This window comes from Theobroma cacao, chromosome 7, assembly GCF_000208745.1.
Source record: "Theobroma cacao cultivar B97-61/B2 chromosome 7, Criollo_cocoa_genome_V2, whole genome shotgun sequence".
NCBI classification, from domain to species: Eukaryota; Viridiplantae; Streptophyta; class Magnoliopsida; order Malvales; family Malvaceae; genus Theobroma; species Theobroma cacao.
In genome coordinates this window covers 13,408,345-13,408,699 of record NC_030856.1, presented here as the reverse complement: position 1 = coordinate 13,408,699, position 355 = coordinate 13,408,345, and positions in this window count along the sequence as shown.

Here is a 355-nt window from a genome sequence, read left to right as displayed (position 1 = left end):
AGCTAAACAGCACCTTTCATCCTTCAAAATCAGTAACCAAAATCGCACCTTTCAGCCTTCAAAATTAGCAGCTAAAGCTGCTCCTCTTACCCTTAAATTGACAGAAAAATAGCTCTCTTTTCCTCCCTAAATGGTAGCAAAACCGCCCCCTCAACTCAGCTCCTTCTCCTCTCCCTTTCTTTCTCACTGCTCGGCTTTCTTTTCTTTTCTTTTTGCTCTCCTTTTGCTCTCTTATGCCCAACGCCTTTTTCTTGTTTCTTTTTTTCTCTTCCACCAACCGACTTCTCTCTTTCTTCTTCTTTACTTTATTTATATATATATATATATATATATATATATATATATATATATATAT